At 39.6% G+C, this 27,579-nt stretch overlaps 1 protein-coding gene and 1 pseudogene across 2 annotated transcripts in view; one reads left to right on the top strand and one right to left on the bottom strand.

The window, feature by feature from the left end:
- Kif26b (kinesin family member 26B) overlaps positions 1–27,579 on the bottom strand; it is a 499,298-nt gene that overhangs the window by 41,679 nt on the left and 430,040 nt on the right. The gene's annotated exons all lie outside the window — the stretch shown is intronic.
- On the top strand, positions 15,967–16,741 carry LOC124084979 (protein BEX3-like; annotated as a pseudogene).

Below are 27,579 nucleotides of genomic sequence, written 5' to 3'. Positions count from 1 at the left end.
TGCTCAGAGCGCCATTGCTGTAGCTAGCTTTGTCTCCTCAGCTGGGATTCTCCTACACAGAAGGCACTTGGCATGCACTCTTCCTCTCTCTTTTCTTTAGTTCCCCCAAACAGCCACAGCACAACTGTAAAAAGTTCAGCCCCTCTCTGAAAGGGCAGTCTGGAATCAGCACATTATTTTCTGATCCTCAGGGGAGGTACACCTCAGGAGAGGGCACCCAGCTGCCCAGGAGCAAGATGTTCACATCACATGCAAGACTGGCCAGGTAATTTCATAAGAAAATGTATCTTCTTCAGTACAAATACGACGTCACAGAAGAAAGCAAGATGTCTGTGCCTCTTCACATTTATCACTTCTTAGAATGTTGAGAAAAAAGAGCCTAATTAATCCAGAAAAACAATCATGTTCCAGAATAAATTGTAAAAGAGAGATTCCCACAGGCAGCAAGAAAGAACTATATAAATCACATATGTGAACCTTAGCATATATATCTCTCTCTTTTTAAAAAAGGGGACAGTGGGTTTTGTTGTTAGAAAAAGATTTTAAGCAATATGCCATCAATATTCAAGAATGGAAACTACACACACAAAATTCTTTTCTAAATTTTTTATGCTTTCCATAAATTTTATTTTATTTTTTATATTTATTTTTTAAAATTTGTTCTACTTAGTTGTATGTGACAGCAGAATGCATTTCAATTCATCATACACAAATGGAGTACAACATTTCAACTCTCTGATTGTACACGGTGTAGAGACACACCATTCATGCAATCATACATGTACCTAGGGTAATGATGTCCATCTCATTCCTACCCTCATAACAAAAATTCTTATGTATGCTTGATATTTAGTCAAGATAACAACTAATGTTTAAATGCCAAGAAAATACTTGTGTCCCTCATACTCTTAAGATAGAACTCTGTAGGAATACTATATTCCAGTAACAATTCCAGTTGTACCTACTTCACCTGTAAACCACAGGACCTGTTTTAGAGCTTCAGACAGCAAGCGTGAGACCCTGGGACAGAGCTGGCAGGTGTCATTCAGCTCCGAGAGTTCTATCTCGCAAGTCACTGGATCTACCTGCTAACAACCAGGAGGAGACAGAAGGAGACCAAGAGAAGAGAGAATGAAAAGAAAAAGAAGGTAGAAAGGGGAGATAAAATAATGACCTTGAAGTGTATTTGGCTACTCAATGGTACCCCACACACTCTGTCCCCCTGACAACTGCCTCCTTCCTGCTTATATCTTATTGGTCTGTAAAAATCCTTTTTTATTTGTCTCCTGAAAGGTCAGCAATGACCCTCTGAGGCCAACCCAAAATGCCAGGGACCAGAATCCCAAGATGTTAAGCCTCCATGGCCCAACACTTCTGGCCAAGGTGGGCAGCACTTCTGTGGTTCTTTACCCATTAAAAGAGACTGTTTTCCAAGGAGAGTCACCGGCTCCACTGAGTGAGGGCAATTCTGACTACGACTTCTAGGTCCCAAGATTTCTTTGTGAGAGTGTTGAGTTGTGACAGACTGAAACACACGCAGACACAGGGAAATAATCACTCCCTTGAGTTCATCTGTAAGGGACTTGATGATCCCCATATTCATGGACATTCGTACCTTTGGAGGAAGATACATGCCTTCACTCTGGGAAGGCACGTGCTCTGCAGAAGCAGTTTTGTCTCAGCAATGTTTCCCTCAGGATGCCACTGCCAATATTTCAGGACACAAATGATCTGGTTTGGGGTACTAGAAAAGTGCCAGAAGCTTGATAAAGGCTGACCTGTCCTAATGGCATTTTGAAATATTAAAGAAGTTAAAATTCTTGATGCTCAGTTTCAGATACAAATGGCATAGCAGGTCTCTTCTTCAAGATGCTGGAAGGGAGAATGCATGACACTGACATCTTGGATAGAGAAGTACAGTCTTGAGGTCTTCCACAGACAGGTACTCTGGCTTGTATAATGAAGTACCAGCAAAAATAGCTCCCTGAATCCAGTATGTATATTACAGGTGTCTGTGAAGCACTGGCACTCAAGTGGGAGATGATGAGTTGCTTTATCTGAGGGAGCTTTGGAGAGGACCCGTAGAGAACCACCCACTCAGGCTGGAGGACCAGCCTTTGGGTCCAACTAATATACCACCTGTTATGAGTTCTTATCTTGCTTATCCTAAGACCACCCAATTTTAACACTAAGAGGAGGAAGTTAATCTATCCTTTCATTGTATTCTTTTATTAAACACCAGAATTTGGGTATTTTGTTTGTTTCTTTGGGTATTTTTTTTGGAGGGGGGGTACTGGGGATTGAACCCAGTGACACTCTACCATGAAGCTACATTCCTAAACCTTTTAAATCTTTTGAGAGATGGTTGCATTAAATTGCTCAGGCTGGCCTCAAACTTGTGATCCTTCTGCCTCAGCCTCCTGAGTAGTTGGGGTTAGAGGTGTGCCTCACCACACCCAGCTAACTACCATAGAAACTGAGGTATAAGCGCCATTTTGGGATGCCTGTGATATAGGATAATATATGGGAGAAATGAAGTCTTCCTCATTCCATCCTGGTTATCTAGGGCAGACACCAGGAGGGCTCTAGAGCATTGGTGGCAGTGTTCAATGAAGAGCAGGAAAGAAGCAATGATGTTCAACAGGGCCTGCTACTCTTGGTGAAGCAGTAACTATTCCCAGCAGAACTAGGAACATAATAAGTACCATAATTTGGATATTTAAAAACAAAAATTTTTTTAGTTGTTGATAGGCCTTTAATTAATCAGTTAATTTATTTATTTATATGCAGTGCTGAGAATCGAACCCAATGCCTCAGGCATGCTAGACAAGCACTTTACCACTGAGCCACAACTCCAGCCCACCATAATTTGGATCTTCAATGTCTCCCAAAAGTCTATGTGTTAAAGACTTGGTGCCCAGGTTGACACTATTGGGAGGTGGTGGGACCTTCAAGAGTTAGGACTTAGTGGGAAGTCCTTAGGTTATTGGAGGTGTTAAAGGGACTTTTGGACTCTTCCTTTCTTTGCTTCCTGGCTCATGAAGTTAGCAGTTTTTCCCTGACCTGTGCTCCTGCCATGATACACTGCCTTACCATAGACCCAAAGCAACAAGCCACTCAATCATGTACTGGAAACTACAGACCTGTGAACCAAAATAAGCCTTTTATTTTTATAAGTTGGCTATTACAGGTATTTTGTTATAGCAAGGGAAAGTGAGTCTTGTTGAGCATTCATGACAACTCTCTGAGGGACTTCAGAGAATATCAGGATGGATAGAGTTTATATAAGCTGGAAGTTTTATATTCCAGGTATAAGTTGAAGCCAATGAAATTCAGAGTTAAACTTGAATAGGTTTACCACTGTACTCATAGTGTGATAAAGTCTACATAAAATTTGGACCTTGGGAACCCATTTGATGCTAGGATCAGCATCCCATTTATCTGAATAAGATAAAATTCACAATAATTCAGCTTACTTGAGAAAGGCCAGCTGTTAACAGTAAATAGTCTCAATAAGAAAAGTATATGATGTAACTTGAATTTATAACTAACAGAAGGTTTCATGTTAAAATCCTAACCAATCTGCTTTGATCTCATTTAACAAGACTCACTTGTGATGACTAACATGGTTATGAAACATAGTTCACTTACATCAATTACATATGTTCCATGAAAACATTTAACATTATTCACTTATTTAACAACTCATTCCTTCTTATCTAGAGCCAGGAAAAACATCATCTCGGTGATGACCATGCAGGATTAGTAGAATCTGATTTACTCCAAATTTTGTAAATCTAAGTTCTGCTCAGGAAATGTACAGTCATTCCAAGGTCATGGCACTCAGGTATGACATCAGAAAATTTAATGTAATTCACATAATCAGAATTATGATATAAATAGCCCACTAATTCTAGGAAACAATTCTGAGTCAAGATTGAAAAATATTTTTAGAACCATAGAGCATTAGAGTTGAGAAATTTTCTTGGGAGGGGGGTCACTGCATTTCCTAATAAAAAGACTGTCATAAAAACAGGCTATCTGCTTTCTGCTGGAATAGTTTAACTTGGGGGGTACTTTTCCCAGCCCTTATTTTATTTTGAAACAGGGTTTCACTAAGTTGCTCAGAACCTAACCCATTTGCTGGAGCTGGCTTTGAACTGTGATCCTCCTGCCTCAGCCTCTCTATCTGCTGGGACTACAGGCATGTTCCACTGCACCCAGCATCTTAGGGTCTTGTTAAAAACAGCTACCCAGAATCAGCCATACCTCAAAAATGGAGTTCAGTATAAGGAAGAGCTTTCTAAAAATTAAGGCTATTCCAAAATATTATACAGGCTACTCTGGGAGGTGGTAAGTATTAAAAAAAATCCTAAGAATTTCAATGATAGGAGATATGCTTTTATTTTGACCTTTCCTTATAGTAACTCAGCCAATATTTATGACTTATTAGCCCTAGGACAGAAGGAAAATTATTCTAGATTTATTTTTATCCAATTTAGCATAATCAGAAACTAGGAATGTCATCACTTTGAAGGAAAGCACCCCTCTAAACCACACAAAAAAGTGAGAACTAAGAAGGCAAATTAGTAGACCTTACAGAAAAACAGAAAATAATAGGTCCATATATTTCCCTGGAACCAACAGGTTGCCAGAAATTGCATAAGCTAATGAAATTCAAGATGATATAAAGGTGTGCTTAGTGATTCAATAACAAGACCCTCTGCACTTACTGAATGTGTAAACCTGCTCTGTAATAGATGCAAGTGTGTTGTTTAATCCACCTGCAGGACCAGTTAGGAGTAAGAAAATGTTTATATCATTATTGCAATGTAGAGTGTAAATACTACTCTAACATTAGCTGAAGTTTCACTTCCTTTTTAAAGTCTATTCGACACAAGCCATTATCTTTAATGATCAATGTTTTACAACAGACATTTCTATACTCTTGTCACACTGCACAGGGCTTTGGCAGTGGTTTATGACAGGCTTTCTGGGAGAGGAATAAGGAAATATCTCAATCATGTTTCATTATGACCATTACACATCTTTCAAGTAAAGACGACATCACTGTACTATTTAGAAACTTCGCTTTCCTGTAATTTTATATCATCCTCAGGTTTAGGAGCATATGCTCATCCTAGAGTGAGAGATCTCTGCAGTAATCCAAAAAGGAGTTAGGTACTGATCAGGGATAGAGATAGAGACCAGAGTCATGTTGTCACGGCAACACAGAGCCTCTCTGATTTTGCTCACCTGTCCCTCCCTGTGAATTTTTACAGAATTCTCAAGAAGAAAGAAAATGAAGGCTGCAAATGGAATTCTTGATAGAATTCCAGATGAAATCTGCTTCTTGCCTGGTGCCATCTCTCGAATCCTTCCCACTACTTTGCCGCTACCCCATCCTCCAACCTCCTATGTCTCCTTAGTGACAAACTTTCATTTTCAGAACATTCCTATGCTTTTCAATGAATTTCAATGTTTGTTTCAAGTTAAAAAGAAAAAAAAAACACATAGATGAAGTTTAGGTTTTGACATTTTGATGGTGTCTCTTTCCGTACCTCCATCTGTGATCTTCCTTTAGGGTAGACAGTAGAACTGTATAGAAAGTGGATTTTAAAAATCTGCAAGTGTATTTAGAGTTCTTTCAGGGTTAAATAGAATTAGGAAAAGGGTCTAGGCTTGATGATTACATTGGATTGTAATTATGGCTTTTTGAGTCTCCAGAGTTGATTTAGCCAATTCCATGCTTTCTTTCTATCAAAATAAATAGAGACTATGCAAATATGAGCCCCGAGCTGACATTTCATTTGCATTCACTTGGCTGGGTTCTGATCTTGTGCACATGAAAGGCAGCGAGGTGTCTGTCATCTCTCTGCTCAATCAGGCTACATGTCCACGGGCACTGCCAGTGCTGCAGGATGACCTTCCAAGTGATATGACATACACTGGCTCAGTAAGGATAGTGGCACAGTAATATCACCCTGCCGGGAAGGATTCAGCCTGGTTTGGGAGGATAGATGAGATGATGGAATGTGTTCCTGCCTCTGACCTCATGCTCACATCTCTCTCCCTATGCAATGGCTATTAAGTGAATAGCATGGAGCTTATGGCAGGATTCTGATAGTCAAGGTCAAGATGATCCCTCTCCTGCCACGTCTACCTCCTGCTTCTGACCAATAGCCTTTCCAGTGCTCAGTTGGGGATACTGAAAATGGTTCCAAGAGATGACCAATGAACCACTACTGCCACAAAGACCAGTATTCACTGAGATAGGGTCCCTGTGTGTTTGCCCAGTGGGTTGCAGACTGGCATGACTTTGGATGTAATGCATTTGTTACTTCATTGACTGACAGTCAGCCCCCCTTGTAGTATAAAGAATGGCAGTAAAGATGATGTGGCAGCTTTGGACCTGGGGCTGGAGCTGGATTGCCCAATGAGGAGGAAGAGATGCTTCTCTGTGCATCCCTCCCTTCCCTGCAAACTCTGGATGGCTCTACTCATGATTCCTTAAACAGGCTCTGAACTCTAGTGTCTCTTCTGTCACCATGTTCATCCCAGCTTTTCAGCCTGGAATGCTGTTTCCTTTCATTTCTATCAATGGAAATTATTATGGTTTGGATGTGAGGTGTTCTCCAAAAGCTCATGTGTGAGGCAAAGCAAGAAGGTTCAAAGAAACGATCCTGCTATGAAAGCCTTAACTCAATGGTGGATGAATCCCCTGATGGGATTAACTGAGTGGTGGCTGAAGGAGATAGGGTGTGGCTGGAGGAGGTGGGGCATTGGGGGTGTGGCTTTGGGATATATATTTTGTATCTGGGGAGTGCAGTCTCTCTCTGCTTGCTGATCATCATGTGAGCTGCTTCCCTCTGCCACGCCCTTCTGCCACCCGCTTCATGGCTCACCTTGAGCTCTGAGGAGAAGAGCCGGCCTTCTATGGACTGAGACTTCTGAAACCCTGAGACCTCAAATAAACTATTCCTCCTTTACAATTGTTCTGGTTGGGTCCTTTAGTCACAGCAGCAAAAAAGCTGACTAAAACAGGAACTGTTCAATGTCCAGCTCAAATTTATGAAAACTTACTAATTATTCAAGGAAAAAGCAGGTGGGGGGAGTCTGACAGTACTAGTAATTCCCAAGGACTTCTGTCCTTGGAAATCACCTGCCTTTTCATTAAAATTTTTTTTTTTTTTTTTGGTAAATAAGCATTACAAAAAATTTACTTTGTGTGTGTGTGTGTGTGTGTGTGTATTACTAAAGATTGAATCCAGGGGCACTCTGCCATTGAGTTACATCCCAGCCCTTTTTGATTTTGAGATAAGGTCTCGCTGAGTTGCCCAAGCTGGTGGGTGAGCTTGCCACCCTCCCACTTTAGGTTCTGGAATAGCTGGGATTATAGACATGTACCTCCATGCCTGGCTGTTTTAATGATTTTTTAAATGTACAATGTGTGCTATGGAATCAACCTAGGTGCCCTAAAGCAGATGAATGGACAAAGAAAATGTGGTGTATGTACACACGATGCAATATTACTCAGCCATAAAGAAGAATGAAATTATGGCATTTTCTGGTAAATGGATGGAACTGAAGACTATCATACTAAGTGAAATAAGCCAGTCCCCGAAAACCAAAGGCCGAATGTTCTCTCTGATATGTGGTTGCTAACATACAATAAGTGGGGAGGAGGCAGGGAAGAATACAAGTCCATTGGATTAGACAAATGGGAATGAAGGGAAGGGAGGGAAGGGAGGGGGCATGTTCGTATATGAAAGACAGTAGAATGAATCAAATATAACTTTCCTACATTTGTATATGAATACATGACCAGTGTAACTCCACATCATGTACAACACAAGAAAGGAATCCTAATTAGAACCAGTTATACTCCATGTATGTATGTATGTATTATTATTATTACTTCATGTATGTATATATAATATATAATGCCAGAATACACTCTACTATCATATATATCTAAAATATTTTTTAAGTGTATAATGTGTGGCATTAAGTACATTCATTGTTGTGCAACCATCACCTCTACCCATCACCATAACTTCTTCATCTTCCCAAACTGAAATTCTACCCATGAAACAATCACTCCACATCCCCCTCTTCCCCTCCCCATGATATCCACTATTCTATTTTCTGTCTCTATGAATTTACCTTCTCATAGGTAGCCTGTTTAAAGGGAATTATATAATATTTGTCCTTTGGCATCTGGTTAATTTCACATAACGTGTTTTCAAGGTTCATACATATTGTGGCATAGATCAGAATTTTGCTCCTTTTTGCTGAATAATATTCCATTGTATAGATACACCACATTAAAATTGTTTATTTCATATTTTTATTTTTTATTAAAATAATTTTATGGGTGCCTTAAAATTTGCACAACAAACCGGGCTTCATTGTGGATATTCCATATATTGTTTTCTATTCATCTGTTGATGGACACTTGGGTTGTTTCCACCTCTTGACTAGGATGAATAATGCTACTCTGAACATTAATGTACAGGTATCGGTTTATGCCCTGAATTCAGTTTTTTTTGGGCTTATATCTAGGAGTGGAGTGGAGGGATCATATGACAATTCTGTTTAACTTTTGAGGAACTGCCAAACTTTTCCACACTGGCTGCACCATTTTTACATTCCCACCTGTGGTTCCAATTTTTCCACATCCTTGCCAAAACTTACTTTTTGTTGTTTTGAGAACAGACATCCTAATCGATGTGAAGTGGCATCTTATTGTCACTTAGTTTGCACTTCACTAATGACAACCATGTTAAGCATCTTTTCATGTGCTTATTGGTCATCTGTATAACTTCTTTAGAGAAACATCTATTCAAGTCCTTTGTCCATGTTTGAATTGGATTTGCTCTTGTTCTATCTTAGAAGTACTTTATAGATTCTGAATATTAATCCTAGAGTAGATAGATGATTTGCAAATACGTTCATTCTGTGGATTGTTTCCAGTTTCTAGATAATGTCCTTTGATGTACAAGTGCTTTTTCATTTTTAGATAACACTGTGCTAGTCTTAGATTTTAACTAATAATTTTTTGGCATCTGTGGTTCAAAATCTTTCCAATATTTGATTTTCCTATGATAAGCCTGCCAAGAAGTGTGACCAATATTTGATTTTCCTATGATAAGCCTGCCAAGAAGTGTGACTAAACATTGTCTATTTTGTGTTAAATATACTTATCCAATATGGTCTTTATTACCTGCAGGCCACTCACCAGTTAGCAGCTGGGAAGCCCTGAACACTGTTGTTAAGCATGTGGGCCATGGTGTTCCCAGGGATAAATTCCTTTTGAAATCAGAACAACTTATTTTTCAGAGGGACATGGGGGCAACTCTGTTAGAATATATTCTGAGTGTCATGAATGGTTTAAAGAATCTTGATCCCACAGTCCTCACAACATGTACCAACTGGATTGGTGCTTGGTACAAAGAACAGGGCTCAGTAATTGGAAGGATTAAAAAGAGAGTGAGTCTAAGAATGGTTTCCATAACTGATGCAAGTCTGAGGAAAGATGTTGCACAAAGGCCATGATTCATATGTTTAATAACTTAAGGAAAAGTCTATGAAATATTAATGGGGAAATGACGTTAAGGAATGATAGTTTTCTTTTTTAAAAAATTAAGAAATATTGGTTTTCCAGTGTTATTTGTTTTGTTTGGAAATGAGAGAGGTTGTTGTTGCATGATTTTTATGTCTTTTAATTTCAATAACAAATCCATTTCTGGGCTGAGGATGCAGTTAGTTCAGTGGTAGAGTATTTGCCTAGCATTTGTGAGGTCTTGGGTTCATTCCCCTTCCCTGCCAACAAAAGTTACTCATTTCTTATAATAAATGTGGTTTGAGTTCAAGGTCTAATCAATTATACCTCTAAGACTTTTATTTATTTATTTTTTGCAGTGTTAGAGATCAAACGAGGGCCTCATACATGCTAGATATGGGCAGAGGTCATTTCTTTCTGTATATCCAGGCCCTAGCAAAGTGTTTATCATAGTTGCCTTCCCATATCTAATAAATAGTTGGTTAAAGCTCCCCATCAAAGAAGTCTCCCCTAGCTTCTTAACTCCACAACTTCCAAGACTTTACCTTTTCTTTGTCTTCATGGGAGCCGTTGTTAGAAAAACACCAAAGCAGATGCCACTGCCGTGGGTTCCAACAAGAATAGTACAAGCTCACAGCCTCCCCTATGTAATGACAAACCGATTATTTCAGCCTTACAGAGCATTCTAGACGATAAGTCATGGCCTACTTGAGTATGCAAAGCTCATAGTCTTCAAGAGCAGCTCCCAAGAGAGATTTACACAAAGACTACCATAATTCCCTTCTTGAGAAGTGTGTACAACACTGTTCCTCAAAAAGGAAACATCAGCACCATTCATGTCAAGAATTTGAGGCCAAGACTGGCCAAGTCAAGTCAGGCCCATCTGTCAGATGGGTCAGTATCATGATCCCTGGGCTCTCTTTATATTGATATTACACAGGTAATGTCAAAGTACTCAGAGCAATATGTTTGGTCCTAGAAGTGTGTTTGGCTTAAAAGAGCCGATAAAGCCAGTCGGTACAGCCAAATACCTTTGGCATGTAGACTAGATGTTCTAGAATGAGCACTAAGCATAATTTCTGCTTGCAGTTAAGACTAAGCAGGGAAAGCAGCCACCTGTGTGTTGGGATTTTGGAGGGTCTTGTTACAGAGCCCAACACTGCTCCATTCTCAATCCTTTTACAGTAACACACAGAAAGGCTTTTGCAGACATGCTACTGGGAGCTGTTTGTTCAACAAACATGTATGAAGAACATAGAATACAGGTAGGCCCGTGCTTGCCTTGGAATTACAAACACAGTTACAAACACACATGAGATATGACCTCCACACCAGGGCTTTAATTAGGCTGACGCTATGTCCTGGTTTGCACAGAAGCCCCAGTTTATGCCTATTATCCTGTAGTCCATCTGACTTATATTGTCCTGAATTTTTCCTCCCTCTCTTTTTTACTTTTTTTTTTTTTTAAATTGAACCCTGGGCCTTGTGTATGCTAGGCAAGCACTATACCACTGAGCCACATCCCAGTCCTGGATTTCTCATTAAAAAAAAAAAGTACCATTATTAAAACTTTTATTAAAATGAGAGGGGAGGGCTGGGGTTGTGGCTGAGCGGTAGAGCGCTTGCCTTGCATGTGTGAGGCCCTGGGTTCGATCCTCAGCATGACATTAAAAAAATAAATAAATAAAAATAAAGATATTTTAAAAAATGAGATGGGAAAAGTTGGCTAAAACTTCACTTTATACTTCCATGGTCTTGACTAGAAATATGTGAGGCGTATGCAGTGAACATAGTTCACATGTTAAGACATAATGTTTCTACTAAATTGAGAAACTCCTTATGCTGAAATGCACTTTATAATTGACATATACATATAATTTGTAACTGTGCTCAAATGTAGTTCTATTTCTACCCAGAGAAATACAAGCTGTGGTTGTCAATTTACATAACTTGAGTTTGAATATAACTGAACTACCAAAATCTTCTGATGAAGATGATGTTGAACTTTAAAATCTACCACTTCATTTGGGGACTGTGCAGTTGTCTCTCTATGCTGGATTCAGCTGTATTTGAGATTTTAAAGGATTAGCTTTCATGACAAGAAATTGATAAGCTTAGATAGCATTTAACTACAAAACACATTTTGTAAATTAATCTAAACGTTGTACAAAAAAGTGTTGGGGTTTTGGAAGCAAGTCATCTAAATTTTGATTGAATTCCATTCAAAATAACTTGTGATCCATAACCAAGTGTTGAACAAATGAAATAGAAAACCATTAGGCTTTGAAGCTGGTCATGAATTGCAACTATTAAAAACAAAGCTAGCATACAGGAGGAATCAGATATAGATGACAAGAGCTCAAACACTTAAAGGACTAAAATGTGAAATTCTATAATTTTGTTTTAGAAATTGATATGTGGGATGATCCTTCAAAACTTTAGCCCATAATATTCTTACTAACTTGAGAAACTTACCCCACTGAAATGAACTTGTAATGAGTTGGAGGGCACATTTATGAATTTATGTGCCCTGTGATAATCGAACAAGAGAAATGGAAGCTGCAGTTACCAAAATGTACAGGTTTTTTTTTTTTACATTAATATATATACATTAATATAAAGGAAGACAGCTAGAGTACATGAAAAAGAAAAATGCTGTGGCTTTAAGATAATACTAGAAATCAAAAAGTTTTAAGAAAAATACCACTGACAAGGTATTTAAAGATTTCTATCACTGAAACAAAATACATGAGGTAATCAGCTTAACGGGAGAAAAGGTTTATTTGGGCTTGTGATTTCAGAGGTTCCAGTTCATGATCAGTTGGTTGTGTTACTTTTGGGCCTATGGCAAAGCAGAATATCATGGCAAGAGGACATGGTGGAGGAAACCTACTTACCTCAGAAGCACAGAGAGAGAAATTGACTTGACTGCGGTCCCTCAATCCCCTTGAGGGGTATGTGCCAATGACCTAACTTCCTCCCTCTAGGCCCCACCTACTAAAGGTTCTACTGCCTCTCAACAGCAACACAGGCTAAGCACCAAGCCTTTACCACATGAGCCTTTGGGGAACATTTAAGATTCAAACTGTAAAAGTGTTAGAACCAGTTATGATGAAGACAACAATTAAAATACATAAAAATGTATCAAAAATGATCAGTTTATTATAATGTTCAGGTAAACAATATAAGAAAGTTTTAACTTAATTCTTTAATGTGCACAGATTTTTTGGAAGAAAGTGTTTTATGTTTGAAAGTAATTTTTAAAAATATTTATTTTCTGTAGTTGTATTGGACACAATAACTTTACTTTATTTATTTATTTTTATGTGGTGCTGAGGATTGAACCCAGGGCCTTGCACGTGTGAGGCGAGCACTCTACTGCTGATCCATAACTCCAGCCCCTTGAAAATAATTTTTGATAAAATAATTTGTTGGCTCACTCTTTTTTAAAAAAATAATCTTTTTTAACTTATTTTTTAGCTGTTAATGGACTTTATTTTATTTATTTATATGCAGTGCTGAGAATTGAACTCAGTGCCTCACACATGTGAGGCAAATGCTCTACCACTGAGCCACAACCCCAACCCAGTTTACCACTCTTAATGGATTTGTGAGAAAATATTTCAAGATATTAAGTAATATTAAATGTCCTTTTCACTCTCAAAAGAGCACTGGTTTAGATAATAAGTTACACAGTTCCTTTACTTTTAATTTAGAAGAGAAGTATAACAGAAAAAGAAAAATAGCAAAATAACAATAAAAATAGACTAGGTAACTAGAAAGTACAATTAGCATTGTACAGCATAATTAAACATTGTGGGTAAGATATTTGTTAAAATCCTATTAAATTCATTATTGAGCTTGTGAAAAAGCAAAGAATTCTTAGTCCCAAAATGGCAAATAAAACTGGGAACTCAAAAAAAGTAAAATAGTAAAGTTTGCCATTCTCAAAGATATCTGCCAAACCAAAGAACTTACTCAGCTTAGTAGCCCAAAGCCTATCCAACATGGGGGTTTTTATAGAAAAATTCTCCTCTCCAACAATTTTGCCCCGCACATGCTGAAGACACGAAGGTCTTGAAAAACAGTGCTGAGAAGGGGAAGAAAGTTCAAGAATTTGGAATCTCTGGCTGAATCACATGCAGGTTTGCTGTCTTACTTCTCAATAGCTGGGTGGTCCTACATTTTCAGAGCTGAGGGTATAATTTAGAGTCTACTCAATTGGCACCTATTAGAACTAAATACGAAGGCTCTGTAAGTAAACCATCCTTATCCCAGGTCTCACAGATAAAATGCCAATGCAAATGAGCAGCCCCCAGGAAGAATACAAACACACAAAGAAACCAGACACCTGGAGAAAGAGACATCAGAAACAACAGCTGGCAGGAAGAGACACAGAAACACAATGACAAACAACAAAGGGTTGATCAAGATGTTTAAGGAAATTAATAGGCTTAAAGAAATAAACAACAACAATATGACCAGGAATGGCTGATTCTGCTTCAGTATTTTAAAAACAGGAACTGGCTTTACCCTCCAACCTTAAACAACCAGAAAAACAAAGTATAAGAAAAAATGAATACTGGGTACCAGGTAACAGGCAATAGAGGAAAGTAACCTTTGAAGGAAGAGAAGCCAATGAGTAGAGCCCTGTTAAGTGGTCCAGCTCACTGCCCAGAGAGTTTGCAGGCCTCCAAAAAAGGAAAGGGAACCCAAAGAGAGACAGGAGTCCTCTGAGATGAGGGGACAATGGTCAGAATTTGGGGATGCCAAAGCAGCTAAGCTTGAAACATCAGAAAGGAGAGAGCTGCAAAGCAAGAGTGAGAGTAAGCACTCTGGAGCTCTTTGGTCAAGCACTGATCTGCATATGTGAGACAATCACCCAGGCTTCCAAAGGAAAGGAGAGTCAGACAATCCTTGGATGTAGGAAGAACTGGGGATAATTTGTGTTCAAGCAGAAAGAGTGAGAAGACTTCCTAATACATGGGGCATCTAGAAAGATATTGAGGCCTTTAAAAGATATTGCCTTAATAGTGGGGTCAATTAACCCTAGGCTGCCCTGAACCTGCCTCTGTTAGTCAGCTTTCTATTGCTATAACAGATACCTGAGATAAATCAACTTATAAAGGTTCATTTTGTTGATGCTTGGTGAATTTGTTAAAATAACCTGACAGAGTGAATAGATCAGGTTCAGAAAGTAGGGTTATATATAGTTCAATGCCTTTCCATATCCTACATAGCTGATTTAACCACAAAAATATGTAGTTTATACTAGTATAGAATGGAGCTCTGAGTGCCACCAAGCAAGTCTGGTGGCACAAAAGTGTCCTCCTGGAAGTAGGGCAGGTTCCCAAAAAGTTGAAGGCAGTTTTCTGACTCATTTGTTACAAAAGATGTAGAGTTCAGAGCAAATAGGCTCAATTCAAATTCATGAAAAAGATTAAGAAACCCAAAGAAAAAGACTTTACCATTATCATGATGTTCTTATATTTATTTGTTTATATAACTGTAACCCCTATCATGTAAGTTCCTATAACAAAATACTTATAGAATGTCATAGCTGTTAGAGGATAAAAACAATTTTTCTGGAGCCACAAATTGAGAGGGAGGAAGAATATCAGAGAAGGCTCTGTGGAGGAGATATATTTAAGATAAGCCTAAAGAATAAGCGGAAAGGAATGCAAGGTTGTTTAGTATTAGAAAATTAATTTAATGATTAATAATAGTCTACCATATTAAACGATAAAAGGAGGAAAACCACATGATCATCTCATTAGGTGCAGAAACGGGTTGGATAAAATTCACCAACTGGTTTTAAAGAATCTCTTAGAAATTCATAAATAGAATAACCAAAAATTTGTGATATCTCCTGAATGGGAAAAATCATATGGTCATGAGAATTAATGTCCTATAATCATGCACATCAAAATGAAATGCTGTATAAAAAGGCCAACAAGAGAGTACAATTCCATTTACACAAAGTTCAAAAGCAAACAAAACTAAATCTATTTTTAGGGACACATATTTAGGTGGTAAAAGAGTAAGCAAGGGGATTACAACCACAAAATTCAGCATAGTGGTAACCTTTGGGACCCTTATAGGGCATTGAAATTTCCTATTTCCTAATCTAAGTGGTAGTCACACAGATATTTGTTATTCTGTAGACTGGTCAGATGTACATAGGATATATTTCATAATTAAAACCTGAAAGAAATAAACAGAAACTCACTCATGGAGAAAGAATATACTGTGTGTGTGTGTGTGTGTGTGTGTGTGTGTGTGTTTTGCAGGGCCTACTCACACATCCAAGGCAAATGCTCTATCATATCCCAGCCCTTAATATGCTTTTGTATAATTATTTATTGACCTCTTGATGAATAAGTGAATGAATGAATGAGTGAATGAACAAAGCCACTGAAAGTAGAAGAAATAACATCGTCAAAGCACAGGGGGATGAGCGGGTGAGAAGTGTACAGTAATCTCTCCATGGTTTCTATGACCAGAAAGTTGAGTGTGACCCAAATTAGAAAGCATGTCATAGGTCAGAAAAGGTTTTAACAGGAAGCGGTTCAGGTTTAAGAGAGGGGGCAAACTGGATGCACTCCGGAGTATTCTGGCAGCTGTGTGGAGAACAGATGAATTTAAAATCACTGCCTTTACCGAAAAGAATCCTCAGGAGCTGCAGAGCAATGCAGCTAAGGGTGCAGTGGCCACTAGCATCTCGCTCCCAGCTCCCCATGGCCCTGTGCACAGGGGGCTGGCATCCGACCATGGAAAGTGCAGGTCTGCTGTGGGGGCAGTGTTGCGCCCCTGCACCTGGCAGAGAGAATCCAGAGGAGCAGGAGACTGCAAGGATAGGCCCTGGAAAACCAAGAAATGGAGCATCCAGGCAGAATGGAGAAAGACCACCTTTTCGGAGGAGGTGAAGGCCATCCAGACTGCTGACTTGCAGGGACAGGTATGCTGACTTGCCCCTAATTTTCGATGGCCATACCCAATAGGCAGATGGATGATGGAATGGGTGGAGATGGAGATGATATGGAAATGTTCATGGAGATGATGAGAGAAATCAAGAGAAAACTTAGGTAGCTGCAGTTGAGAAATTGTCCCCGAATTTTTATGGGGCAACTCTCTAATCACTAAGATCATCAAGATAAATTGTGCCTTATGCCTTGACTTCTGCCATTTTCCATGTGCTTAATACTGTGATTCCCACTGTTTTCCTTTTCCTTGTAGTTTCCTGATGTGTCTTTACTGATCCATTTGCTGTGAACCTTATGTTATTTCTATGTGTCGAGTTGGGTCTTGCGTTTCCAGCTTCTGATTCAAGATTGCCTTTGCCCTGTCTAAGTTTCTGTTAGCAGTAGAGTTTTACTCATTTGCATGGAAACATGTAAAATTAATAAAGCTGTTAAAAAGCAATCTAAAAAAAAACAAAAAACAAAAAAACAAAAACCAGAATCCTCAAAAGGAAACTGGATGTAGCATGTGCCATTATGAAAAGGAACAGTGAATTTTGTTCAGGAAACAACATGAGAATACCCTATAGTGCAAACGACAATTGCAATTAGTCCCTAACAAGGGATGTTGGTGTTGGGCTCAGGTACGGCAAGGTCTACTGGGAGAAATAAACCTTGATAAATGGTTTGAAGGAAAATGCTGACTTGGTTTTTAAAGAGCTGACACATTTAACCCTTAGAAAAACTGGCATGTCAGGACACAGAGCTAGGAAATGTATGCTTATAAATGGGAGGCCCCAAACCTGGACACGGATTCACTTGATCTCACTGGTAAGGACTAGGAGAGGCAAGGATGAGAAAGACAAGCAAAAATGTAACTATGGTCATTGCCCTTAAAGGCTGAATATTTGCAAGTCTCTTAAAGTCTAGTATTCCTTGATCTAGTAACAAATTTACTATAACGATCTTTATTTCTCTGGATGTCTTTTTATTATATTGAAATGAAATCCAACTCTATTTTAGTTAGAGTTCCTAGGTACATTAGACAATTTGGTACAACTTAACTGCTCCTCAAGTATAACTATCTGAAAAGTGTTCAATTACACACAGAATGAATTATCACCTCATTTGCATGGACCAAAAAAAAATCTATTAATGCTCAATTGAGCCTGAACCAGTGGTAAAACAGGTGAGAATTTATGGTTGGATAATCTGATTGAAGCTCTATTAATGTTCAAGACAGTTTCTAAATGAATTAAGCCCCAACTCATTTGTATGCTCCATCCCTTCGAATGCCTAATTGTGCCTAAATCAAGCTATCCTTGAGTAATTACGCAGCCCTCGGGGTGCCCAAGGGCATCTTGGGCTTTCTGTGCACTGGCCCAGACTAAACCAAAGCCCTCCTCCTTTGGCTGTTTTCTTTCTGGTAGCAAAGTGACTTGTGATATGATGATTAGTTATCATTAAAGATAACAATTAGCTTTGGATTCAGAGTCTTGCATTTGGCTCAGTAGTTTATCATGATTTGTGTCAGGCAATCTCTACATCAACACAGTGAATGGCAGCGCAGTTGTGAATGGCTCAGACCTTGAAAGGATGGAGTATGGGGAAACAGGGAAACGGATGAGTACGGATGAGTATGGACGGTGAGTGGGTGAATATGGCAAGGAGAGAACGGGAGTCACCCACTCTGTCTGGGAAGACGTTACTACAGTCCTTGAGGGTCCCTCTTCCTCTCCAGCCCCTTCTTTCCCTTCCTTCTTTGGCTGGTATGCCTATGTGATCAGGCATTGCACTTGAGTGTTTAATATCTGTATCCCTATTATATCGTAAGTTGCTAAGAGTGGAAATCATTTGCTGTGGTCCCAGTGTCTTGTATACTGTAGGGGCCTAATAAATATTTTCAAATGAATAAGTGCATGACATGAGTAAATGGACACAATAACTTTTATTTCTGCTCTACATTTCTCAAATGGAATTCCTGTGTATGTCTTGTAGCCTTGGTTGGACTTGATGGAATCAGTTCCTTAAACTCCTCAACTAATTCCTTTGGTCCAGAATGCTCCTTGCTAATCAGAGCAGCATTGAGCTCTGCAAATCATGGAGTTACATTTTATAAACCACAAGGGATATAAAGTGAAAGGTGAAATCTGTATCACCCGAGTTAGCCCTGAAAATGTCATTGGAAGAAACCTGTCTCTTATTAAATCCAACGCAGGTAAGATTTTACTTAACTTTCATGACACATCAATAGATCTGGCAGAGCACCTGAGAAGTACTTGGCTTAAATTTAAAGGCCATAGTCTATGAAAAAAAAATGAGTCTTTCACAATAGCAAGACTGTGGAACCAACCTAGATGTCCTTCAATAGACGAATGGATAAAAAAAATGTGGCATTTATACACAATGGAGTATTACTCTGCATTAAAAAATGACAAAATCATAGAATTTACAGGGAAATGGATGGCATTAGAGCAGATTATGCTAAGTGAAGCTAGCCAATCCCTAAAAAACAAATGCCAAATGTCTTCTTTGATATAAGGAGAGTAACTAAGAACAGAGTAGGGACGAAGAGCATGAGAAGAAGATTAACATTAAACTGGGATGAGAGGTGGGAGGGAAAGGGAAATTGCATGGAAATGGAAGGAGACCCTCAGGGTTATACAAAATTACATACAAGAGGAAGTGAGGGGAAAGGGGAAAATAATACAAGGGGGAGAAATGAATGACAGTAGAGGGGGTAGAGAGAGAAGAGGGGAGGGGAGGGGAGGGGAGCGGGGATAGTAGAGGATAGGAAAGGCAGCAGAATACAACAGACACTAGTATGGCAATATGTAAATCAACGGATGTGTAACTGATGTGATTCTGCAATCTGTATACGGGGTAAAAATGGGAGTTCATAACCCACTTGAATCAAAGTGTGAAATATGATATATCAAGAACTATGTAATGTTTTGAACAACCAACAATAAAAAACTTAAAAAAATTTTTTTTTAAAAATGAGTCTTTAAAAATATTTGAATCATGCCCCAGTCAGTGAGATATACAAACACAACTGAAAGTTCAGCAACATCTGACCCCTAATCCCTGGCTCATTTTCACACCCAAAGGACTCATGCAGGGTGGAGTAACAGGCCTCTTTAAATTGTTATTTCAGTCTTATACAGAATAAGACTGAAAATATATGAATCAGGGGGTTGAGGTTGTGGCTCAGTGGTAGAGCACTTGCCTCGTATGCATGAGGCACTGGGATCGATCCTCAGCATCACATAATAAAATAAATAAAATAAAGATATTATATTCATCTACAACTAAAAAAAGATTATATAAATACATGAGGGTTCCTTTTTAAAAAAAAATTAGATATATTTTTAGTTGTTGATGGACCTTTACTTTATTCATCTATTTATATGTGGTGCTGAGAATTGAATCCAGTGCCTCACACATGCTAGGCAAGCGCTCTACCATTGAGCCACAACCCCACTCATGAGGGTTCTATTTTAATAAAAGAAAATTATAATATACTTGGCTAAAAGAGATATACACTTTTTAAGTCAATGAGTGCATAAAAATATGACTGCCAGATTAATCTGGCTTATAACATTTCAGAACATATTGAAACAATTATCTCTTTGTCTTTGAAGTCAAAGGCAAAAAGCAAATCTTTTTGCCTCTTCTTTAAAGAGGCTCACAGACATTGTCTCAGTGGGACCTATGATATGTTTCGGAGGTGGATAAGTAAGAATGTGGACTCTGATTTTGCTGGTGGAGACATGAAAAGCTGAGGGAGAGTCTTGGAGTATATGGAGGTCAGCAATGGCGCCCTCGCTAGAATCCCCATGCCCTGGCCTCAGCTCAACATCGGCTCCCCCAGCCCAGGTCGCAATCCAGCTTTTTTAGAAACCACAGCTATTCAACTCCACCTACTTCTTTGGGAGCTCAGTCTGAAGAACGTTCACAAATTCCTATTGGAAGATTGACTATGTTAAGCTGCTGACTGAGGACATTCCCAAAGCTTCTATTGTTAGCCAAATGTTTGCAGAAGCTTACTATCTCACACTCTGACAGCCCTGCCGTCATTCTCACCTTTCCCTTATCCCTTCCCTACCTTGCCTGTACTCAGCAAAGCTTCAAGACACAGCCTGGATGATAACCTTTCCAACTGACAGATGTCTGTTCACAGAGGAACACCTCGACACCCCTAATGGACACCGCCACCCGTGGAGGGGAGAGATGGAAACTGTCTTATCAGTCGGCTGTGCCCAGTGCCCACTTCTCCAGTGTGGGAAATGGTTCCTTTTTTTTTTCTGCTGGAGCCGCTGGCCAGGTAAAGCAGGAGGGCTTTGTGGGTGGGAGTCCTGTAATTATAGAATAATTCAGTTTTTCCCTCAATGGGGGATGTAAAAAGACTCCATAAGCTTTTAGGCTCTTAAATGAGAAAGGTTAATTAAAAAAAATAGATTAGAGAAAATGGCGGAGATTTGTTGAGTTCCTCTGTTGGGGTTCCCAGCATATGATACTCAGAATACTAGGTTCCATTGATGGCCACTTGATGAGGTTGACTGGAGCCCCACTTTCTAACCTTCTCCCTTGAAACTTGAGCACAAGCCCTAGGTCAGAAGAGTCTCCTTGATTCCAACATGCTTATTTAATATTTCTGATTCAGTCCAGATAAGTGATTGGGCCCTGAGTGGGAGATTTCCTTTCCCTCTTTTATCTTCTTTATTTCATGTTCCTTACTTCCATAAGTACCTGGCAGTTGGTCCCAGCTTGGCAATCACAGAAACAGGCAAGACCAGGAGACTGACCTGAATCATCTCCTCAAGTCGGCCACCATTGCTTCCACCTGGTGGATCTGTGCTTTCACTTACAATCAAGGTCACATTTAAATTTTGGTCATGCCTCATTTGTTATTTAGACAAGTATCAAGTAGGTACCAACAACATTCTAGACACTGTATTGAGTAGCAGTGATATTGGGAGGCAGGAGGTTGCTCTGTTCTAGCTGTATAATCTTGGACAAGTAACTCCATTTCTGTGTGTCTCAGTTTCCCCATCTGGAATATGAGAATGACCATCATGGTACCTGTGTCCTGGATAGTTGACAGAATTCAATACCAATAAAACCTTCTGAATAGCTTCTGGTACACTGTAAGATAACAATGACTATGGACTGTTATCATTTTGGTCACATCAAGAAGTAACCCTTCCGTGGAGCTCAATTTTCTAAGTTAAGAAAAAACAGAAAATAAATACTGGATACTGTTACCTCCTTCTCCTTATGATTCAGCAAGTCTTTAAATTAGGAACCTCTATTCTATTGGAAAGATCAAGAAAAAATTCCCCCTCTTCTTGATGCCTTTTTAGTTATCTCTTCTCACAGAAAAAATATATCTTACTGCTGAGGGTGGTAAATACAACCCCGAGCATGTACAGCCAAACTCATCTGTCTGTCTCTTACCATCTACACCTCCACCTCCCTTCTCTACCACAGCCAGTGGGTTTGGGTGTGGCTGTTCTACCAACCTAACTCTGCCCTTTCCCAAGTTCCTGGATCTGTTCATGGAGAGGCAGAAAGAAGCCTCTTATTCTGATAGGATTAAGTGAATGTGGGGTTTTAATTCCAGACACATTCTTATATCTATTGGATAGCTGGTTCAGAATCTAGAAAGAAAAGACGTTGATTAGTAAACCTCATAAATGACACTAAAGAAAAATAAACATGAAAAGCCAAAAGGGAAATGAAGATGTCTCCTGATCCAGTCCTCAGACTGTTATGTCACATTATCCAACAGGGACCAGCTGTGATAGAAAAAAAGACAAGCCATGGTGACTTGCTGCCCAGAGGTTCTGTTTGAGTTGGGGGCCTATTATTCTGCTCCCAATTCAGTGAAAGAATAGTGCTCCTGAGAACAAAAAGGATGACCTGTGTAGTTTGCCTGTTGAACCAGGGGTTCAACAACCCACGCCTGAAACCACTGGTGGTCATGTGACCCCAGTGGATTCCCAAATGGTGCCATTGCTCCAGGACTGACTTGTAGAGAATGAGCCAGGCAGTTAATTTACTGACAATTACTGCTTGGACTGTTATGAAAGTAATAACAATCTTTGGAAATTTCCATAATTAAATATGAAAATACCACTGGCCAGGGAAGCAAACAGCTATGAGGTGACAATAAAAGAAAGTGAGAATGCTAAAAATTTCATTAAAAATGGGACTTCTGTGTCCCAGTGACATTCTGAGCTCATTCTCTCTTCATCCTGTCATTAAAATATACAAAAATGAATGTTTTTGGAGCAGCAATGCTAAGAATTATCATTGCTGCAGTTGCCTGGCAACCTGAGGCTTTGGTTATTTTATTTCTAAACAGGGAATTCTACAAACTGATATCTAGAGTTTGTGCAAATAGTTCTAAATTGATGTTCTCTCTGTAAATCAAAAAGAGATAATCTAACATTAATGTACATTTAAAGGAGGCTAAATATGCACGTGTGTGTGTCTGCCTCATACACGAAGATTCTTGCACAGAGTTTCTGCCCACCTCATGCTATCTTAAGTAAGTTTGGAGAACGAGTATTTGTATTTTTCTGGTAAATATCAATTTAATTTCATGGTACATGTAAATAATCAAGTCCAGAGGGACAGGTCTTTGGAGCCAGGGGAACTGAAGGTTGTAGCTAATAGTAGCCTTGAGCCACTTTTCTCCAGCCTTTAGACCCTGAGTGGGTTTCCAGTTCTGAGGGTGCACAGCTGATCCCCAAAGCTAAATGGATACTAGGAGGAGGTGTTTCTCCATGGCAAGGCAGAGGACCACCTGCATGCTTCAGAGAGGGGCATCCTGCAAAGTCCTTGGGAATTTTAGGCTTGCTGCTGCAGGTGTATACTGTCTCGTGCTGAAGAGCCATTAACATTTTGAAAAAGCTGCCTTTGTGATAAAATGTCATTTCCTTGGAGTAACTGACTTGAATCTACAGTTTCTAGTGCTACCTGCTGGTTTGAGTGAATTGCTGCGCTATGGAAGCTGCTGTGTTCTTACACACGACCTGGTTCCTGACCCCTCACTAAAGCCTTTGGAGGAAAAGTGTTCCCATTACAGAGCTGTGCAAGGACATCCTTATTGCTCTGGTGGGATCGAGGTTTCTGCTGCAGGTAGTGTTTGCTTACAGTCTGAAGCTCATGACAATAGACTGCCTTAGGCTCCACGTGCTTTCTCGAAGTTATTGGACCACGGAGAGAAGGAGGTGAAGTCAGCACAGCTGCCTGGGCCCAAAGCACGTCTGTGACTGATCTAAACAAACAAGGATTAGGACTCTGGTCTGCACCACAGACCAAACCCATAAAAGAGGGGAACTGAGCATCACTTACATCACGGGATGGTTATGCAGTACCATTTTGTAAGTTGTCTGGGAAGAGCATGTCCCACAGACACAACATGAGAGGGTCACAGAGTCATTTTCCACGATGTCTTATTAAATGGGAGCCAAAATATTATCAAATATCTGTTGTTTAGAATCAAGAGTGTGAGCATCCTGTTGGCAAATAAGCAAACAGATTTGAAATCAGTTAAGGCTCAGACACACCCAGACATAAATTCCTTAAGTAACAAAGTCCTTATGTTGTCTTTTGGGAAAAGCTCTCAGAATTCACTCAAGGACCGTTTGAAATAGGCTTTTCAAGAACAGACATGAAAAGAAGCAGCCAGCTCATAGGGTCAATGGCCTCTGGATATCACAAGTGCAAAGACCCCTCAATAGAGCATAACTCCCCTGAGACATGTGACCTGTGACAAGGCACAATGACCATCCACCCTATGCAAAACAAAATAAAACCTAAAACTGGGCTGCAGGTCTATCTCAGTAGCTCAGTGATAGAGCGCTTGCCTAGCCTGTGTGAGGGTCTGGGATCATCACCGGCACTGCAGTGAAAAAGAAAAAACACCTAAAACTTCTCCCTCTCATCATTCAACCAACAAGCAGTTTCTCCCCTCTTCCTTCCCATGAACTCCCCTGCTACCAACCATCAACAGATGGGAAAAGCTTTCTTTTTTAATTTCCTGTCCACTTGACAGTTAACCTTCAATAAAAAGTTTTTCCTTTTTTTAAAAATCAGGTGCTAGAGAATTGGCTTCTGTGTGAGCTGGGCATCAGCCCCCTGCTCAGTATCAGATTATGAGACCTACTAAAGCAATTGTTTTTCCCAATGGAGTAAATAGGGCCTGAAGTGTCATGATGTGAAGGATATGCTTCCTAAGGGTTTATACCCTTCATAAAACAACATCTAAAAAGGACCAGAAATTCTATTTTGAGAGAATTAAGTTGTGTGAGCCTTCAGAAGAACTGGGACATAGAACTAATTTGTTTTTATTTTTATGTGGTACCGGGGATAGAACCCAGTGCCTCACGCATGCTAGGCAATCGCTGCACCACTGAGCCACAACCCCGGCCCCATAACAGCATTTTTGCTAAAGCCAAGTTCACCCTGACACATTCCTGCAGTGGCCCTTCTGGGGACCAAACCTAATGGTGTGGACCTAGGACCCTGGTCTATGGCATAAGAATTCATGTCAATGCCCATATTTTTTTATTTTATTTTTTTAATCCATCAAATGGGAAGACTCCTGGCACCTTGTTGCCCAAGAAGTGGTAAGGAATAGCAAACAACAGTAATGAATGAGCCTGAAGGAAATTTGCAAATGTGCTGTCAAAATGCTCAGGACAAGGACAGATTTTCCTGGTCATGAGGTTTCCCCAAAGTTAGAGAGTAATTTGTGCAGCCTGTCAGTGCAGAACTGACTAGGGGGTTGGAGTCTTTGGTGGTCTCCCTGACTTCCCTGCATGCCTTTCTGAATGGTGTCACCATTTAGGATTGATTTATGGCTTTGGGATTGGCCAGCAAGCCCATGCTGTGTAATGGCTGAGGTTGGGAGCCTGTTCCACGCCTGCATCTGTCATTTGCAAAGGCAATATCATTTGCAAAGTCAGAACCATTCAGGGCACATCCAGGGTGCCTGTGGGAGCACCAGGATGGGTAATGAATCCAAACTCACTTTCCGGCTTGCTCACATGACAAATCGTCTGGTACAGTGATGAAGAGAAATGAAGACAGGCTATATCCCCTCTGTGCACATTCCAGTTAATTTCCCAGAAGCAAGCACTAGTAATGCAGGTTCCAAGCATAGAGTTGTCTAGGGTGACAAATGAAGAAGCAGTGGGATTTTTGTGTTTTGGTCAGGTGGGGGAGGGTAAAAGATATGAGTTTGATTTTCTGCCCCCCCCAGCAAGTGAGCAGAACAAGAAGAAACTATATGGGTAAGAAACTTCCCCTTTCGAAGGAACCAATGCAAAGACTAAGTTTGACACCCTGAAAGGTGTTTAGTATGCTAACAAAATGCTGCATAATGTGGCTTCAGAGCACTGATGGAATTGATAAAAGAAATCTGGGCCATCCTGCTGTGCTGGATACCCCTGCTGTGCAGAGCAAGGCAGCTAATATATTATAGAGCTTGATGAAAAGGGGGAGTAGGTCAGCCACGTGGGCTCAGAGCTGCCAAGGTCTCTGAAACTGTGAAAAGTGATGCAGTTTGATCCTGCCACCAACTGGCTGGGTGATTTGAGTAAATCTTTGTCTTATCTTTCTGTGCCCTGAAAGAGGATAGTTTCTAGTTGATTAATCACTTTGCAAATACAATGTGCAGACACCAAATATTGAATAAATGCTATGGCTGAGAATCTGAGAAAATGTTATGGCAAAGATCTTTCAAAGCTTATAAATAACAATGGACTGTAAGGACCTAGGGAGAGTATTAAGGACCATGGGAGTGTAGTAAGGACCGAGAAATGAAAGAACAAATGTACTAGCTAATGGGTGTTTTGGGAAAGACATTGCTGGCTGGCTTGTGAGGTTGCCATGCTACCATAACTCATCATCAATGGGCTTCTCAACAAGCTCTTGGTGATGTAAGTTAGGTAGAGAAAGGACGGCTGATAGAAGTGTGTGAGCATGGAGACCAATGATTCCACCAGTTGTCCTGATGCAAGGAGATAACTCCATCACTGGGTCTCCTGCAGACACAGCATTTATGTTAAGTCTATGCTTCACATACACATAGAAACACTATGATCATTACTCTGGATGCCAGAACAGAAGGAAGGGAACTCCTGGAATTGAGCTGACAGATGTCTGCAGGGAGTGGGGAGTGGGGTGGTTTCATACTCCTCCTTCTAAGAGGGCAGGTGGCTGGTTGTTAAGGCTAGCTGATGTTAAAAATATGTTTAATTTAACAAGAGACTTTAAACTAGTAATAAAATAAGTCTTAATGTTTCCCTATTTGTTTATAGTAAAACCTAACTCTAACCATAAGGAAGTTACTTTATCTAAATTAAAAATAATTTCATGAGTATATTCATTCATCCTTCCCACCATCAATTCAACAAGTATTTATTGAAATCATAAAGGAATGTCTCTCTTTAGAAACTATGTGAGCGATACAAAATACATAATCAGTGACCTCATAAGGTGGTATCTTGAATTGCATCTCCACTATGATCTATTGTTATTATATTTGCGGACATGATTTTCATTTTATAGAAACCAACAAGGACCTCCTTAATTACCTTCTAAGTTCTCTAGACTTGACATTCCTCTCCAGATCTTCCTTCCTTCCTTCCTTTTTTTTTTGAACTCACAAATTGAGTTTGTTTAATAGCAGAAATGACAGAAATGAAACTTTATAAAACTTAACTTGATTTTTTTTTTTTTAATGACTTGGGAAAACCAAGCCTTACAATGGCTTGGGAAAACTATTTCTGGGTTCATCAAGTAGGATTCCAAATTTTAAGAATTGTGATAGACCAGAATATAATTACCATTTAAGCTTCTACAAGGTCTATTTAGTAATGGTCCTCCCAGTGGAGAATAAAATCACAGTGTTTTTAGTGGGTCTTATATCCACTTAGGACAGAGGGAAGGAGAACTCAAGGACTCAGCCTGAATCTCAGTTACTACAGAACAAGCTGCTTGATTTATCTTTTTTCCTCCTATACAATAACTTGAATT

The sequence above is a fragment of the Marmota monax genome, unplaced genomic scaffold (assembly GCF_021218885.2).
Source record: "Marmota monax isolate L192 unplaced genomic scaffold, Marmota_monax_Labrador192_F-V1.1 WCK01_AAM20220418_F8-fsc00090, whole genome shotgun sequence".
Lineage (NCBI taxonomy): Eukaryota > Metazoa > Chordata > Mammalia > Rodentia > Sciuridae > Marmota > Marmota monax.
Note: the sequence above shows the minus strand (reverse complement) of the source record. Positions and strands in the feature narration are given on the sequence as shown.